Below are 17,514 nucleotides of genomic sequence, written 5' to 3'. Positions count from 1 at the left end.
TAGAGTAAGTGTTAAAATTTAAAAGGTCATCCAAAGGGTAGCGTTGCTGATAAACAGGGGCTCTAGCAAGATGAGAAATAAAGCTGTTGTCTTTCACAGCTCCTTGAAAGATGTTTAAGGTCTATTCTGTTCTTTCAGCTGAGACTACACTCTTTGCTAGCTGAACTACTAGCATCACTACTAGTGATGGTACCTTGTTCCCAATTCTCTTGAAGCATCCCAAGTGATTTATTTGTTTAAATACTTATTTATTTGCTTCAGTCCTAGCTTCAAGCTTGTGATTGAAATAGCACTTGCCTTTATTCTCATGCATACAGTAGCCATCTGTTTGACTACTGAACTACACCGGTGCAAACTACTTGCTGTAGCAAGACCTTAAGACCTAGCAGCTAGCACTGGGGCCTGTTCTCGTGCACTGGTGGGCCAGTGCCAGTCTGGTTTCCTCTACTTACAGCCAGTGGGGACCACTTCCAGCAGGTAGTTTGAAGGCAATCACTTGTGGAAGCTAATTAGTAAGCTTCCCTGAGAGGAATTTGGCAGGCTGCCAATTAGTTTCTTGATCGGCATTTAATTTGATTGGTTGCTTTAGCTATTTCATTGGGGTTTTTTTGAGACAAAACCCAAAAGCAGCCATATCTGTTTCTCTCTGCTGGAGGTGAGAACAAGAGGAACATGCTAATAAGCATTTTGATTAACTTGTGATGCTCCCCAAAACAGAGGTAGCTGACTTCAGTTCTTTACCTTCCATGGCAGGTACGTCATAGCCTCAGCTGGTGCTCTGTAAGCCATATCTAAGGAGAGAACAAAAAAACAGTGGGTTTTGCTAGCTGACTTTCAGTACTTGTGGGAGTAAAAAATTCTTTACAGTAATGGTGGTGTGTTTTTAAGGAGGACACAATCAAGTTGGGTCATGCTGAGCAAATGTTCTGGGCTTTGGGATACTGAGTATCCTTCATCTCACAGCTGCCCAGCTCCTGGCTTCCACAAAATTTTAGTGGTCCATGTCCACTTTTAAAACTGATTTTAAAATCCCAAAGTGACAGGACGTGGTCATATGGTGGCTGTGGGGATTCCCTGCCATCCAGACTAGGGCAGTGCCTTTCCTAGTGTAAGCTGGAGCACCAACTGAAAGCAAAGATGTAACAAAGTAAGCAGGGAACTCCCATGGTTTAGTTTGGCCTCCCTTCTCAGTCTTGCGCCATCACACCTCTGCTTTGTTTTACCACATACATTGATCAAATCCCGTTGTTGTAAGTGCACATCTTAATTACTCCTCCCTGGAGCAAGCTTGTCTGATACAGGAGGGAGAGAGGAGCTGCATGCCAGAAAAACTGAGGTCAGCTGCATCTGTCCTGTGTAATTAACTCAACAAATAATCAAAGTCAGAGCCAAGAATAGCCTGTGCCTTTTAGCTTGCTTCTTGCTAACCATGCTTCATGCAGTGCTGTGTCTGTCTCACTGTGGGCTTTGCTGACCCATTTGCAGGGACTGTGGCATTCCTGCTCCTAATATCCCCAGCAGTCACTCCCCTCACTGGCACCAGTGATGGTGGTGTTGGTTCTCTTGGGATCACTCAGAAAAAGAGAGTAATATTGTTAAATTACCAAGAGGCAAATACCAATACATCTCCCTGAGCTGAGGGAATGTCTTCTAATCACCACATTCCCCTTTCTTGAGTGGTGAAGCCACTTGAAGTCTGAAACAAGTCTAGCTGAGACCTTCCTTAAGTCCACCTATGGCTATATGTGGCCTGTACTGGAGTTGAGCTGACATCCTTTAGTGCAAATGTAGTTTCATATACCCCCCCAAAATGTTGGGAAACCGCTCCTCTGAAATTACATCAGGTGGAAAACCAAAGGTGGGAAAATGTTAGTGAGAGCGTGGAGAACGCTGAAGTAGAGGGAGTAAGGGATGTGGAAGGGAGTTGCCGATGGCAGAGTGCGCTGTGGGGCAGACAGCCCTTGGGTTGCTGCAGGAGCATTTAAAATTACAATTTAATTTTTAAGTTGGTAACTCATAGTCTACAACACAGGCCTTGCAGACGGTGTCAGTGCGTGAATCCCTTTGGAAAAGGTGAGGGACTGCTGCCTCGATTGCACCGGCAGCCTAAGCCAGCACTGGGCGCAGCGCTGAGCAGGGATGCCGCAGCTCCACCTGCAGGAGAGAGGCTTCGTCCGGGAACAAACCTGGAGCCAGAGGGAGAGCTCTTCTCTCACACACCCTAGCTCCAGCAAGTACTATCATTTAAACAGATCTTTTGCAGCCACACACAGCGCCAATTTGCAGCAAGGCTGAAACAAAGCTTGCTTTCCATATCAAAACCAGCCCTTTTCCACAAAAAAAAAAAAGAAAATTAAAATCATTATCCACAAGTATTACAAGAGCTTAGATAAATATGCTACTTGATTGTCAAAAAGTAAAAGGTCATCAATCATCGCAATAATAATTTTTAATTTTCTCTTGAAATAAGCACTGATCAGTACCAAAACAAGTGATAGTAATTTGCTTTAGAGAAATGTCCCTGGTTTTGACATACATTGCCTGGTTTCCTTTAGAGTTTGAAGGAGGCTGGTATCTCACTGAGTATGGTCTGGTTTCAATGCCTGTCACAAAGGCCTCCAATTCAAATCTGTCTTTAGCTAGTTAAAACACTGTATTTGACGCTACTGAAAACACATTAAGAACAAGGAGCATATACAGGGCTGGGACTTAGATTTTGTGAAGCTTTGCTGTTGCTCTTCATCTGGTTTTGTAGTCCTCTGCCTACAGGAGGTGTTTAGGGCAGCTAAACCACAGCGGTGCCACATCTGGACAGCTGTGAGTGTGCAGAGGTACAGCCACCACGACGATGCCCTTTGCGGTGTGAGCCCGAGGGCTAACACAAAGGTGAGCGCTTTGGGCATGAACACCAGTGGCCCCTTCAGTCCTCCCCATTTCAGTGAGGAGAGGCCACCCGCGTTACAGGCAGATCCCGGAGCACTGGCAAACACAGGGCGCTCCCTCAGGGGAACATACTGCTCTCTTGTGTACATCCATGTTGTCTTGCAAATATCACTACAGTCCAGCTAATATTAGACCCTTATTTGTATGTGTTTCTTAATGCTTATACTACAGCAGCAATCTTCCTCAGTTAGCCTTTGCTTAAAGAGAAAAGCATCAGCATGCCAAAAACAACCCTCCCTCTTCTTCTCCCTCATTTTAGGGAGCTGGTCCCTGTCTTGCCCGCCGTATTCCCACACCAAAAATAAAGTGCCTCCTGGTTATATTCTCTTCAATTCGTGCTCTGGCAGTGCTTTGCAAAGGTTTAATTTGCTCACCCTACCTTTGTGGTACAGAGCCAACTGCCATGTTCCAGCCCAAAAAGCAGTCAAGAGGCAGCGAGGCTGCACAGCAATTCAGGGAGGGAAGCAAAGGCAGAGACACTTCCAGACCTGGGGTGCAAAGAGAGCGGTGCTCCCTGCTGGGTTGCTACCAACACCTTACCGCTGCCGGGGAAGGGCAGGGTCAGTCTGCCTTCCCCAGGAAGGCTCCAAGCACCACATACGAGCTGAGAAGGGGCAATTGCGCTCTGCCCTGGTGAGGCCACATCTGGAGTATTGTGTCCAGTTCTGGGCTCCCCAGTTCAAGAAGGACATGGAACTGCTAGAGAGGGTCCAGCAAAGGGCTACAAAGATGATTAGGGGATTGGAGCATCTTTCTTATGAGGAAAGGCTGAGGCGCTTGGGTCTTTTTAGTCTGGAGAGGAGAAGATTGAGGGGGGATCTTATTAATGCTTATAAATACTTAAAGGGAAGGTGCCAGGGGGGTGGGAACAGTTTTTTCAGTGGTATCCAGTGATAGGACAAGAGGTAACAGGCACAAACTTGAACACAGGAGGTTCCATCTTAACATGAGGAGGAACTTCTTTAGTTTGAGGGTGGCAGAGCACTGGCACAGGCTGCCAGAGAGGTTGTGGAGTCTCCCACTCTGGAGACATTCAAAACCCGCCTGGACGAGGTCCTGTGCAACCTGCTGTAGGTGACCCTGCTCTGGCGGGGGGGTTGGACTAGATGATCTCCAGAGGTCCCTTCCAACCTTGACCATTTTGTGATTCTGTGAACTGTAGCAGCTCACTACAAAGGATTCCCAAATTACTTTGCAGTCACAGGTATTATTTCATCCATCCTTAAAACGCAGTTCCCTACCTTGGGAGAAGAGCAGGATTTGGGCATTCAGCAGGCTTAAGCATCACCCTTTTATATTTGGCTGCTGAGCTCGCTAGCTGGGACGAACAAGACATTAGCCCTAATGGGGTTGCAATGCTTGAACAGGATAATGTGGATGCAGCTTTCAGTAAGACAACGAAGGTGCTGCTGCCCTTACTGTGAGGGCAAGAAGAAAATCACCTATTGTGTTGCCAGATAAAAACATTGCTGCTTAAAAACTCCACTTACTGGCTGTTAACTATAGTTCAACAGCAGCAACAGCATTTCGCTGTGATGTAGCTCAATAAATATTTCTCAGCAGCGATTGTCCTGCTTTCCTGCAGTCACAACTCGCATTAAACCGTTAAAAGCGTCTGACCCAAGTGAAAAGCAAAAGAAAATCCAACTCACCACGGAGACTGCTGGTTTGGGGGAGGGAAATTCCTCCTGCATTCTGCTGGGATGGTTCACCGCCCCCCCCGGGAGGTGGGTACTGTAGGGTGGTAGGTGCTATAGAACTCATCTGCTGCTATAGGACTTGTCTGCTTGTGCAGTACGGGTTTCATCCCCCAGTGGGGTGATTATACCTGACTGCAAGCAAAGCAGGGGTGTTACACTGACCTGGGCCAAGGGAGATGATAGATATTTTCAGAGATAATGATAGGGTGATTAATTAGCCAAGGAAAAGCCCGCAAGATAGAGCTCAGCTCAAAAAAAAGCATAAAAAAAAAAACCAAACAAACCCAAACCCTGTCTGTCAGAGCCAGGGAAGTCAGGAGAAAGGAGAGAAATGGAAAGCTTTTAAATGAATCCCACACTCCTGATGTTAGACCACAGCATAAGCAACTTGTTAGAAAGAACAAACGCAAATAAGAAAGTAGAAGGAAAAAGTATGTATAAAGTAATAATTAAACTATTGCACAGCTCAGGAAAAAAAAAACAATCAAACAAAACTGCCTTTCCCTCTGTTCACAGGAATGGGAAACAGAGGTTTTGGGGTTTTTATATACAGAACACTTCAAAATGAGCGGCTTTTTTTTTTTTGTTAAATTTAAGCTCTTATCTCAAGTGTCCCATCAGCTTTCAGCTTTCTGCTTGGGGCCCAGTCCAAGGCTCAGCTCTTCCAGTAGCTATTTTTTGTGGCATTTTTATTCTTCTTTATCACTTCTGGGGTTAATTTAGGTTCTCTGTTGTCAGGGGTTTCCTGGGAGCAGGGTAAGTCCATGGAACCGGTTTATGCCATCTTCCATAGGGCAGCTTTCTAGAATTGCTGATGTTAGTCAAGTAGCAATGAACACAAGGTGGAACCAGGAGAGGTCAGGCTTGAGTGCAAGGGGAAACTCGCCCTGTGAGGACAGCCAGGCAGGGACCAGGCTGTGGCAGACCTGGGCAGGCTCCATCTCTGGAGGCTTTCAGGACCTGACAAGACAAAGCCCTGAGCGGCCTGGGCTGACCTGGTAGCTGATCCTGCTTGGAGCAGGAGCTTGGGCTAGAGACCTCCTGATGTCCCTCCAACACTAGTGTGCTTGTGCCCACCCTAGAATCATAGAATCATTTTGGTTGGAGGAGACCTTTAAGATCAAGTCCTACTGTTAAGCTAACACCGCCAAGTTACCGCTAAACCATGTCCCTCAGCACAGCATCTACGTCTTTTAAATACCTCCAGGGATGGCAACTCAACCACTTCCCTGGGCAGCCTGTTCCAATGCTTGACAACCCTTTCGGTGAAGAAATTTTTCCTAATATCTCTGCTCCCCAGTGGGTCTGGCAGTGCCATGGGGCTGAGCCCACAATGCAGTCCCTTGGATCCAGCAAAAAGTTTTGCAATTCAGATTGACAACACCAGCTCTTTGACTGCCCTCCCACTGATGGGGCTGTGCTTGGTGAGATGCCAGTGCTAAAATGGATCCAAGAATGGGGGTCCCAAAAGTGGGCAGCTGCCTATGAGGAGCTACTGAGGAGAGGTGACCCACTCCTGCCCCACAAAAAGCTGGGGAGAGGGCAGAGAAGTGGGAATGGACGCTCAACCATTGTCACAGTGTGGCTGGTTCCTCACCCAAGACCCCTGACCCTCATAAGGAGGCATCTCATCTTACTGAAGCAGTTTCCCTGTGTTCCCAGCTCAGTGTGCTACCCATCAGACTTGGGACCATCATTCGGTCCTCCTCCTGGGTCAGCTGACAGCTACCGGAATTGCAGGGAGCAAATGGCCTCAAAAGTAGAGCCCCGCTCCCAGCCTCAGGTTTAGGACACAGGGCGGGGTGGTGGGACATCTGCGGGGTCGGATGTCCATGCCAGCATCAGGGCAGGAAGAGCATCTCCCCCAAGCGGAGGTGAACCTCACGGGGTGGAAGGATGCAACCCAGCAAGCGTGGCCCCACAACACTCGCTGGATCCGAGCCCACGGCCACGGGAGAGCAGGTGGCCTGTCCCACTCCGGTTTGACCACCGAGCCGCTGCGTGTCCTGGCCTGAAGAGCAGCAGCAGCTGAGGCAACAGGATCGGAGAGGGTGGGCTAAAAGGAGAGAGACCTTAAGGATATCTTCCCCTTGGTGGCTCAGAAGAGGGAAGAGGCAGGAAAAGCGGTAACTCGCGCAGCAAATCGGCAGAAGCGGCGGTGCGGGCGCGGGCTGCGGTGCAGCGGAGCGGCGGAGCGGCGGAGCGGCGGAGCGGCGGGCATGGCTAGGTGGCAGCAGCAGCCCGTGTCAGGGCCGCGCTTCCACCGCTCCAGCCTTCATCCCGGCTCGGGGAGTCGGTGTTGGCTGCCACCCGCTCCTCAGCAGACCGCGTCCCTCAGCTCTGGCACCTTCCTACGGCTGGGCTTACCGCCCGCCCGCTTCGTCTTTTGGGGGAAAGCGTGGAAATTTCTTTGTTAGCAGAGAACAGATTGACCCGCGCTGCGGAGAGCCGACACAACTTCTTAAATCTTTGATTTTTGAACTGGGGGGAGGATGGTGGGAAGGGAGGAGGCCAAGGCAGGCAGTGCCAGCGTACCTTGCCCAGGATGCGTCCCTCCAGACGGGTTACCAGCAGCCCCAGGCCTCCTTCTGCCTGATGACACCGAGTCTGAGGGTCTGTGGGACATGGCAGAGACCCCCTGGAGTATCTGCAGCTGCTGAGAGATGAGGGCAGGCTGGTGGAGGGAGGGCTCCCCTAAAACCTCTGTGTGAGATGAGCCTGGCCGTGCCCGACTCCCTGCACTCCTGCCCACGTCCCCCTCCCGGGGCCAGCCGAACGTCCCATGGCCCCGCGGGGGCTGGAGCCAGGTGCCTTACAGTGCTTATTGCGTGTGGGATGTGGAGGTCACCCCACACCCAGGGCTGGACGGCTTAGCCTGGGTGTAAGCCGAGGCTTGGCTAAACCCCAAGCTGCGGATGCACCCTAAGACATACCTCAGGAGAGGCCTTGAGTTTCTCCCACTGCTGTCCCCGCCTGGAGAGGAAAACCACTCTGCTCGGGCAGATGATGCTGGTGGGGCTACAGCGAGGCAGAGCACGTCTCCACTGGCCTGGCTTCTCAACACTGCCCCCAGTAACGCCCAGGGACACCATGCAACCACCCTCCGCCATCCCACCAGTTCCCCTGAGCCTCCCGAGAGCAGAGCACGTGTGCATGGGCAGAAAGTGGGAAAGACAAAGTGGACAGGGACAAGAAGCTCCCCTGGTCAAGCTGTTTATTACTCTGGGTTTTAAGTGCTGAACTGCTGGTGCCTAATGAGATATTTTTCTGTCCTGAGCAATACCATGCAATAAAGTATAATTTATCTTTGGGAGAGATGGATGCAGCTGCGCCAGTACCAGATTTAAGACAAAAGAATATTGACGTCAGTCTCAGGAGTCGGGCGACAGATGTTTAGCATCGTCTCCAGCCTCGGGCCAAAGGTACGAGCCTGGTACACAAATTACCAAGGCAGATTCGCTGGTCTGTGTTAGCCACAGGGTCAAGATGGGCTGATCAAAATGTTCCCTGCCGGCGTTAAGCAGCTGTGGAGCTATTTGCCATTGGTGTGCGTGAGTACTGCTGACACTGTATGTGATTTAGCCAGGTACCAGCTGCCACGTAACTAGCCAGAAAGTTTAAATTATCAAGCGGGGAGCTAAGGGCACAGAAACACAGGCACGCAGGCTGCACAGGGAGGACTGTCCATGCCTCAGCAGAAGAGGGAGGTTTTGGAAGCCAATTTAACCCCACATGATGTGTGCTGTGCCCGGGGAACCCTTTTACCCAGCTCAGTAACATCCCAAACCCAAAGGCTCCCCAAAAGCTTATTCATGGTATAAGTTGAGTTCTGAGCTGGTCTTTTCAGATCTCTACCCAAAGTGATCCTAATATCATGCTAATTTGGACCTCAAAGTGTATGAATAATTAGAGCTATTTTTTTCCTGAGTCCTTTTTTTTAGTAGTTCATAATAGGCAGTTTAACTAACATTTTTACTGCTCAGTCACCAATACGAAGAAACACTTCTGCAATATTTTGCGCCATCTCTGATGATCCTAGACAATCCTGCATCATTAGCAAACATCCTTGTCCCGCTGTATCTGTCCATCCATCCACCTATCCCTTTTCAGACCATTTAGGAATGTGTTACCGCTTCATTCCTGCAGAAACCACGAATAGATTTGTCAGGCAAGACTTCCATTTATAAAAGCCCATTTTGTCTCTTCCCTAATTTATCACATTTATCCTAGGATCTGCAATGTCTCTACTTTGCTAGAGTTTCTACCAATTTTTTTCTGGTTCAGCCATTAGGCTTACTGGTCTGGAGTTCCTCAGACTGTGCCCTAGAGTCATTAAAAAAAATACTACTAATAATCTGGTATCCTGTCTGCCAGAGGCTGATATAAATGAGAGGTTACGCTCTCATCTTTCTGCTCTTTCGGTGCACTCGGGTGGATACCACCTGATCCGAGCAATTTGTTGCTGTTTGTTTTAGCAGGCTGTCATAAAACCTTTCTGGTGGCGTTTCAGGCAGTGGCAGCTCCTCAGCCTGGGTCACTGTCACCCGTGGCTGGGGGGGGGGACAATGTTGTTTCAGCTTTTGATTAAGGAAATGAAGTGCTGAAGCTTGGCTTTTCACTGCCGTGCTGGTGGCATAAATAGTAAAACATCACTCTTTCGAGATGAAAAAATTGCTTGCTCCTGTAAGATATATGGATGAAGGTAAAAACATAGCTGGTTCAAAGCCATTCACTTCAGTTCCCCTCATCTACATGAAATCTAAAGTCACAGCAGGTGTCCTTTGGCATCGGTTTCATCCAGCCTCACCTTACCCAGGCCCTCACTATGCAACCCCATCCTCTGCCCCAGGACGCAATAGGGGATGTGCTCCCATTCATTGTCAGTCCAAGACATCCATCCAGCCTGTACCAAAAATCCTCTTGATCCCCTGGGCAGAGCTGGGGAACGTGTCTTTGAGCTTGGCTTCCAGAGGCAATCGCACCACACCAGTCCCTGCAGCTGGGTCTTAAACACCTCCCAACATCACTATTTTTTTACATTAAAATTTACATTAATTTACTTTAAAATTTACATTAAAATTACATTAAAAATTAGTTTTCCCCTATTTTTAAGGAAAAGGCGTGACCTGGACGCAAGCTGTTCTCACCGCTGTTCAAAGAGGCGGGTGGCTGTGTACCTACCGGCAGTGGGGCACAGACTCCTACGGCCTTCCGGGCTCGTTGCCAACTACCCTTTAATTAAGCACTGAACCCCCCGAGTTTTAGAGGGCACTGGGCAATCCTGAAGAACGCAGATGCTGTGGCTGTCAGCTTCTGGCGCAGCTGAAGGCAGGATGCAGGCAGGGACTGCCGCAACGCTCCGTATGGCACTCAGAAACTCTTTTTCTCTTTTGGTGCAGTGCACAACATGGGGATGTGCCACTTTTTCCTATCATCTGTGCCCTTTTCCTTCGTACACTCACAGTAGAGGAACTGACTGACCTGAAGTTGGCAGCCCCTTCTCAAAAACCTGTCAGAAATGAAACCCATTTCTTAGAAGCACCTTTCTCTCATTTGAGGTGCTAATTTGTCCTTATTGCCGTAAGGTGAGGAAATGACTGGTGATTTAAAGGGTGATTTAAATCACATTACTGAGGAGGGAATCAAATAGCAGTCTCCCTTCGGAAAAAGCCAGTAAGACAGAAGAAATTCATTATAATTTTCCTTTATAGTCCCCTTCGTCCCTTTCCCTGTATTCTAGATGTTGTAAAAAAACCCCATAAAATGCAGGGGAATGCAAAGCACAATTGCCTCAAGAATAACTTTGCCAGACGATTACTACAACGGAGCAGAGAAATAGAGAAATAAGGGGCTTTGGCTCCCTCCATTGCCTCCTCACCAGACCATGGTCACACACACACTGCTCGGTGGGGACTTTTTGGCCCGTTCAAGCATCCTGCCCAGCACGGGTGCTGTGAACTGCGGTGAGAAGGTGAAGGTGAGGGGCTGCAAAGTCATCCAAACCAGAACGTGAGGTTTTTCTTCAAGCAAGTTGCTTTGCTTTGAGAGGAAAGAAATTAAACTCCTGGCTCCTTTTTGGGTGTTGCCATAGCAACTGAGGAGGACCCGGCCTCTGCTGCCTGGAAATCACCCGGGCACCAGGCAGTGGGCGCAGGAGGGGCCATGTGGGCAGCCAGTGTCTCCCTTCATAGGCATCATGGGAAAGCATCACACGCGAGGAAAAAGAGGAAAAAAACATTTTTTCCCCCTTTTTTCCCTAGTTTCCAGCAGCAGCGCCGGCAGTTATCAAAGGGCTGAGCAGACTTGTGGTTGGCAAGCTGCATTGATCGCGCAGATCTGCAGGTTTCACAAGTGTGGCCCGTCACGCCTCGGTCCCAAAAGACTTTGGGATCCTTGTGGGAGAGCTGGAGTCCCACGGGGGCCTGCTTGGGAAGGCCGGCTGCGCAGATGGTGCCAGGTCCCAGAGGGAACAGCAGGCTGGTGGCAGCATGCCCGACAGGCGGCTGATAGCACCAACAGCTCAGTGAGAAGTGGCTGTGAAACCTCCTACCAAGTAACTCAGAAGGGTTGAGCAGCTGGCTTTAAGCTGGCTTAAGCCACCCCTGCTTAAAAATTAAGTACTTTCCTTACATGCGGTTTTCTTTAGCCCATAGGGCTCCCCAGGCAGGGCACGGGGAGGGCTACCACGCCAAGTTTCCCCAAAGCCCGCGTTTCTGCCAGGGTGCCTGGCAGCGGCAGCTCGCCGGGGCATGGCCACGCATGATGCCCACAGGGTGGAGGACGGCACGGTGTGGGACAAACCCTGGCACATGCAACCTATTTCCAGAGCATCGGCACCGTCCCCAGTGTGCATGCAGCCCTGCTCCTCAGTGTCCTTCTGCAGGCACCAAACCTGCTCGTTGTGAGCCTCGCAGGCATTAATAATTCATAAGGAAGACAGCACAGGAACAACCACGGCTGTGCAACACTGACATCTAAATTAGCTGAGTTTATTTTATTTTCTCCAAGGAAAGCGTGTGCAGTGTTTGAGTTTTGTTCTTGGTTATTAATGGCATATTAAGGCACAGTCACCTTTCCCCGAGGACCCGGCTGCCAGCGCTGCGCCTGCTGCCCACGGCATCCGCTCGCTCAGCTGTGGAATCAATGATTTGCCCTGAAAAGGGTCCAGGAAAGTATTGAAAAAAGAATAAAGAGGAAAATCATACGGGTTCAGCGGCAACCTGGCTCTTGGCTGAGAGGTTTAGTCATCACGGCAGCCCAGCAGCGGGGTGTTTGCTCGCACCAGCTGGCTCTGGTGGGAGGAGGAAGGGTCTCTTCTTACCACTGCTTTGCCATTGCACCTTTGCAATAAGGGGGGGAGAGCGGTGGTCCCGAACAGCATCTCCGTGGGAGCTGGAGACGGGCAGCTCGATGCTCCTACCCACTGCAGCAAGCGGGGGCTCCCAGTGTCCCCGGGAGGACGGTGCTCCCCTGTGATGCTCTGCACGTGGCCTTTCCCCTGGCTGCTCCCAAAACACTTTCAAAAACACTCAGAAAGACATCTTGCCCCTGGAGAAACAGCCCAAATGGAAGACAAACCACAGTTTCAGGCACAGAATTATCTATACTGGTTCTGTTTTTCTCCATAAGAGGGGACGGGCCAATGCCCTAATTATCTGAGTTAGCTGGCACTCTCCTCCGTGTCTGGGCGCCTCAGCATTTCTCCAAACAACCCCCTGATTTCTCTGATGAGACTCTTGACCAGTTTTATACACCTGTTCAGTTTAAGACCTGGGTGAGGAGCACCCCAGCCCTGCTCCGCAGACCCCCATCACCGCCTCCCACGGCCACAGCACAGTGAGCGTGGGCTGTCCCTGCAGCCACCACCCCGGCGAAGATGCAGGAAGAAAGTTCTCAGAAGCAATGCAGGGTCCCACAGAGGTGAAAAGCACCAAACCCTGGGGAGGCTGCCTTCCTTTGGACGTCTCGACCACTGAGGTGTCCTCAGCGTAGTACCGGCTGCAAGCCAAACCCCACGTGGAAGGAAGACAGTGTTTCTTCTTGTGTGTACCCATGCTGGAGATATCAGCTAGACATGGCCATTTGCATTTTTCTCCTGTGCAAACAAGCCAAGGAATGCATTAGAGGGGCTTTCATACATAGAAGAAATAACGTGGCTGTTCGTGCCAGGACAGGCTGGAGCAGAACTGCACACAGCCACTCAGCCAGGACTTAAGAATCATAGAATCATGTAGGTTGGAAAAGACCCGTAAGATCATCGAGTCCAACCGGTAACCTCGCACTGCCAAATCCACCACTAAACCATGTCCCTAAGCACCACATCTACATGTCTTTTAAATACCCCAGGGGCAGTGACTCCACCTCTTCCCTGGGCAGCCTGTTCCAATGCTTGACGCTTTCGGTGAAGAAATTTCTCCTAATATCCAATCTAAACCTCCCCTGGCACAACTTGAGGCGATTTCCTCTCATCCTATCCCTTGTTACTTGGGAGAAGAGACCGACCCCCACCTCGCTACAACCTCCTTTGAGGTTGTTGTAGAGAGCGATAAGGTCTCCCCTCAGTCTCCTTTTCTCCAGACTTTGCTGGAGAAAGCCTGGATTCAATCCTGGCTGAATCTGTACCCACACTGGGCTTTTGGGATATTGCTTTTTTCACTTTGGAACTAAAGAACAAAATGCAAATAGCATCTGGAAAGATGCCCGTGTCCTGACCCTGGGAAAGACAATGAAAGTTTTCGCTGTGGGTGACTTTGACAGGATGGGACCTTTAGGCAGGACCTGTCCCTGCTCCTGCTCGCTTCTGCAATGCGACCCCATCCCCACCGCCGCGAAGAGTCGGCACAGCCAGCATCCCCAGGGAGAAAGGGGCTCCCTCGCTTGCACCTCCTTACCTGCAGGACGGCCTGGGTGACAGGAGCAGGAACGCAGAGGCAAACCATGCGGGATGTAATTTGTCGTATTTGCGACAATGTATCTGTGAGCAACTTGAACTTACAGCGTGACCTGCCTTCTGCACTGAGTTCCACACTGCTGTACGTCAGATGCAGTTAAGGCGAAGGAAGCAGCCAAGGTCCCAGGCAAAACAGTCCAGGAAAAGTCAAAAAATGCGGGAACGGATGCGCAGGAGCACAAGTGTGAGCTGGCAGTGCCCCAGAGGTTTAGTGATACAGCTCCCGGTGCCAAGGACCAGGCAGAGAAGACACCAAAGATGTGCTCAGAGCTGTAGCCCTCCAGGCAGGGAGGGGTTCGGGGAAGCTGAGGATAACCCGAGGTGCCAGCCCCAACCCACCCGAGCCCCAGCAGCACCAAATACTGATGTGTGGGAATGTGCATGGGGAAGAGTCAGAAGGGGACCTTCGTTCTCACCTGCAGGTGAGATATGATTCCCTCTAGTGATAGCCCACCCCGTGAGGCTTTTGTTTGGTATAAATTGTTCCTCCACCAGGAAGAGCCAGCCTGCTGCTAGCCTGTTGAAATAACCTGCACAGCTGGTGGACGTGGGCTTACCTCTGTCTCTGAAGACACTAGGCAGCTGCTGCCACAGCTCTTCGCCTCCTGGCCACTGGTTTCTGGCTTGTGTCGCATGGCCATCAGCTTGGGATTAACCCAACCCTCTGTTGATGCACTGCCCGCCCTTTAGCCACAGCGACCATGAGAGTGTTCAGAAGCATCTCCAGGTCCGAACCATCACACTTGATACAGGTGGGCGAGCGGTAAGGTCTGCGTGCGGGCACACAGCTCCTGGCGATGCAGGCACATCTCCACAGCTTCTGCACAGAGAGATGCTTTGCTCTCCTTTTCCGCTTCCCCTTTTCCTCCTTTTCCAATGAAACATCTCCCCTCTCAAAAGAAATAATGGCAATTACTGGGTTCATCAACAATATAGCTGCCATCACGCAGCCCGGAGATCTCAAAATGCCAGTCTGCCCACTGGACCATTAAAGTCAAAGGCTGTTCCTAACCTTTAAAGATGAATAGAGATTGCCCTGCATAATGGATCGGGGACTATCCATGGAGACCATCTGCGCAGTGGCTGCAGAAATGCTCACGTTGTTTTTCCTGGGAGTTCATTACTCAGAGCCTAATGGTAAAAATCTGTTGCAAAGGGCCTTATTTAAAAACAAAGGGCTAACGGAAACCTGGCGACAGAGAAACGCAAGACCGAATCCAAGCAACTCCGCCACCCAGGCTGGAGCTAAGCTGCAACCAGACAGGCACTAACTTAATTTGAAAGGCAATGACATAATTCTGAATTAGCTTAATAGGACCTGCAATTCATACAGAAAAGTCTGAATTTATGTAGTAATTAGCCAAAGCTTTCAGAGTGCTAGATATCTCTGTGGCGAGAAAATAATTACACAGCTTATTAAAGCGAGGTAAAAATGGACCCGCTGATGGGTTTTTTTTTGTGCTAAACTCCACTTTCACTAAGTTAGACTATTTTTGATTAAACATACAATTTTCCAAAACACCAAAGTCACTTAACAACCTGAAGTTTTCTATTAATCACTTGAACATCATTCTGCAAGTGATTAACCCCCCGACGCACCGGTCCCTCCCCGAAAGACACCCCCGGAGCATGAAAGCTCTGCAAGCTTTTCATTGATTTCTCCAGGCTTCCTCCTCGGTTTTGAACTCCGCCCGGATCAACTCTCAAACGACACATCCTGGAGGACGAACCTGGAAATTGCTCTCCTCTCCTAGTCCTCATTACCAGCCAGGGAAGCAGACGCGTCCTCAGAGGAGCTCTTCAAAGCACAGCCAAGATGTTCAAAGTTACCCGGTGACTGCGGATGCACAACTTCAGCCTCTGAAGCAGGTCTGATTTTCTTAAGAAAGACAGCTGTTTGGCAGCAGCAGATAAAGCCCTTTCCAGTACTTAGTTGGCCTGTAATCAAGAGGTTCCCTGTACCAGAAGCCACCTTTGAAAAGCTCAGCCTAGTTGGGCTTCAGAGCATCTCCCCGGTCGCCCCTGGGATGCCGCGTGCGACCCCCTTTCCCGGGCATCTTCCTCGCTTGCTTTCCAAAAGACAAGCTGGGAGGACCTCGTTGCACACCCTGTGCCAGCCCCAGTCCGAAATGGAACCGACCCGCTTAAAAAGAAGAAACTCCTTAAAAGCTGGGAAAGCAGTGGGGGACAGCCTGAAAAAAAAAAAAAAAAAAAATCAAACCTGGGACTGGAAAGTTTGAAGAGGTGAAGAGAGAGGCAGAAGAAATTGGGGCGGATAAAGCAGGACACAATGCCAGTGTCTGCAGGGGGCTGCTCAGGGGCTTGTCAGCCCACGGCAGATAGCAAACTCCATCGTGGATACCTTGGCATATCTCAGAGAAAAAGTTATAAACTCAAAGACAAAGGAATTTTTTGACCACTAAAATTCAGCCTCTTTCATTTTGTTTCTGCAAAAACAAGGTCAAAATGAGCTTTTGTAAGGAGATTTTTTTTCCTTTCACATGAGAAGAGTTTGGTTGGGCTGTGTTAAACAACTACGTAGACTCGCTATTGAGTAGAGATGGGAAAAGGTGGAGAAGGTGACAAACGTCCCACTTACAAGAGCAGATGAATGATGACAAAATAACTGCCGCATTTATGAATGCTACAGCAAAAGTTTTTACCTCCTTGGTACCTAAGGAAAGGATATTGTGCAATGCCTGACTAAAAATATACCTGATTCATTTTAAGATCACACAAACAAGATTCAAACGCTGCGGTCCCTCTCAGACTCCCCATCCTGCGACAAGGTCAGAGATGTTTTTGCACGTTCTCCCGAGCGCGGAGATGCTAAAGCCCACGGTGGCCGATCCGCATCCAAACCTTGTGCATCTAAACAACTGCTACCCAGCCCCTGCCAGAAGAGCCATTACTGTAAGAACATCCGCAGCTTCTTTAACACCGCAGCATCTCCTGGCAGGCAGCCAGCCAGCAAGAACACAAACAGGCCGGAGGTAGACTATCAGCAACCACGGAATTATATATCTATTTTTTCCCCCCGATACTTTGCCTTTCTTGCCGGGCTCGCCCAGGGAAAGCAGGCAGCCTTCTGATTAACTCTCCTTTCAGGGTTGCGCTCGTCAGCAGGGTGTTGCGCTTGAAAGGACTGTTGGTTTAATAGCTCAAATTTGAATTTCTAGGAAAAAAAAATGAACGCGCTTTTCTGCTCGGCAGCACTGACACCAGCCCCTGTTGTAGACTGAGTTTGACCTAACAACGCATTTCCATCTGGGTATTGCAACCATCTCTCTTTTTTTTTTTTTAAATATTGAAGCATTAATACCTAACCACTGCTAGGTCATTCTACCCAGAAAAATCCCTTAATTTTTTAATATTAAAGTATTAACACCTACCCACTACTAGATCATTCTACCCAGCAAAAATCCCTTAATCACATGCTTACCATTAACCTCAGGCCAAATCATTTGTTGATACATTATTTTGCAGAGAGGAGAGGATTAAGCAGCTGCCCGGAGACTCGATGAACATGGGCAAAACTGCTTTCCGTGCCACCGATGTCAAACGTTACTCTAACAGCACGTACCTGGTACCTGACAGGAACAAGATACTTTTATTTTCGAAATTCGTGGTCACAACCGCCCGGCCAGCGGGGCCGGCAGCTCTCCCTTCGGCACCTTGAGCTGCTCCGCACCCAGCAGAACCCAAGCTGTCACCTTCCTGTGTGGCCTTCACCCAGGAATTGCCTTCACCCAGGACCCAGCTGGGATGGAGCGGGATCCCATAGGCACTAACACCGCGGTGTTAACCCAGCCATAACAGCGGGCTCCCAAAAAACCCAACGTACCTACAAGGCAACGTGTCTCGGGCAAGACGGGGACACGGCGGGCAGGGAGCCAGCCTCCTCCTTCCCCCAGAAGAACT

Source organism: Vanellus vanellus (genome assembly GCF_965231255.1).
Source record: "Vanellus vanellus genome assembly, chromosome: 3".
NCBI classification, from domain to species: Eukaryota; Metazoa; Chordata; class Aves; order Charadriiformes; family Charadriidae; genus Vanellus; species Vanellus vanellus.
Note: the sequence above shows the minus strand (reverse complement) of the source record.